We start from the raw sequence: 1,809 nt of genomic DNA on the forward strand, positions 1-1,809 counted from the left end.
AGGGCTATGAAATTACAAATGTGCTTTACACAATTGATGTATGTATAGATTGCAATAAGAGTTGTATGAGCCCCTAATAAAATGAATTTTTAAAAATGTTCAGGTTGTCTTCAAGGTGTAGTATGAGGTGGTCTAGCAGGACTAACATTTACCATCCTCTATATACTATATTACTCTGAAGATCTCGCCAGCTTGTGAATAGAGGACCCTCCTCTACCTTTAATAAGTGTAAAAAGTTGGAGATTGTTTTGCTAAAATGAAACTCATTGATCATCAAGAGTGGCACTTCTAGCCACAGAGCCAATTTCTTTAAAGGCTGAGAGTAATATGGGTTTCTTCTGCTTTGGAGACTTTGCACATACTACCCCTTAAAGAATAAAATCACTTAGTACCAGAATTCAAGTCATATTTGGTGTCACTAGCTGTACTACCAAGTTTTTTTTATTTATTAACAATCCTGAACTGTAATGTTCTCCCAGTGCTCATAAAGGTTTATATAAAGCCAGGCATAATCTCAACAGGAAAAAAAAGGAAAGAAATAGAAAAGAGGAGAAATTCAAAATAAAAACCATAGCACAGCACCTTCAAGAACTGGAACAAGGACAACAACATAGCCCTTCCAATAATAGAAGAAAAGAAATCATAAGGATCACATGGAAAATGATCATGTGGAAAAAGAAAATAATGAAAAAAATCAAGACAAAAGGCTGTTTCTTTGAAGGAATCAACAAAGCTCAAATGTTTCTTTGAAGGGATTCACAAAATAGACAGACCACTGGCAAACTTAACAAAGCAAAAAAGAAAACATGCAAATACCAAGAATAGAGTGAAAAGAGTTACATTACAACAGATCCAAAGGAAATATAAAGAATAATAACACATTATTATGAAAACTGTATTCAAACAAATTTTATAATCTAGAAGAAGTTGACAGATACCCACTCAAATTAATGCAGATATTGAAAAACTCAACAGATGCATAACAAAAGAAGAAACAGAGCAGGTCATTAAGAAACTACCAACCAAGAAAATCCCAGGATCTGATGGGGAATTTCCAGGGGAATTCTTCCAAGTATTCAGAGAAGATCCGACATCAGTACTACGCAGACTATTCTGGAACATAGAAAAAACCCAACAAATTCCCAAACTCATTCTATGAAGCCAGCATAACTCTGATACCCAAATGAGGCACAGACCCCACAAAGATAGAAAAGATAGACCAATATCCTTATGAACATAGATGTTAAAAATCCTAAGAAAAATTCGGGCCAACAGAATCAACATCATATTTTAAAAATCCAACATTTCATTCACCATGACAAAGCAGCATTCATTCCACGGATGCAAGATGGTTCAATATTCGGAAAAATAATAAACATATCTACCAAATAAACAAGGCAAAAAATAAAAACCACATGATTATATCAGTAGATGCAGAAAAGACATTTAACAATATCCAACACTCATTTATGATCAAAACACACAAAATAAAAATAGAAGAGAAAGCCCTCAGCATGATAAAAGTCATATATGAAAAACCAACAACCAGCATCACACTCAACAGGGAATAGCTAGAAACATTTTCACTGAAAACAGGGACCAGACAAGCATGTCCCTTATCATCACTCTTATTCAACATCATGCCAGAAGTCTTAGCTGCAGCCATCAGACTGCAAAAAGGAATCATGGAATACAAATAGGCAAAGAAGTAGTAACTCTTGAAAGAAGTGAAAACTCAAAAGTCTCCACAAAAAGCCTACCAGAAACAATTGAGGGATTCAGCAAGGTATCAGGATGCAAAATTAACAA

General features: G+C 34.5%; 1 pseudogene; it reads left to right on the top strand.

The window, feature by feature from the left end:
• LOC101653782 overlaps positions 1-1,809 on the top strand; it is a 6,520-nt pseudogene that overhangs the window by 2,781 nt on the left and 1,930 nt on the right.

This window comes from Echinops telfairi, unplaced genomic scaffold (genome assembly GCF_000313985.2).
Source record: "Echinops telfairi isolate 266 unplaced genomic scaffold, ASM31398v2 ScPeMD7_5;HRSCAF=22, whole genome shotgun sequence".
Classification (NCBI taxonomy): domain Eukaryota; kingdom Metazoa; phylum Chordata; class Mammalia; order Afrosoricida; family Tenrecidae; genus Echinops; species Echinops telfairi.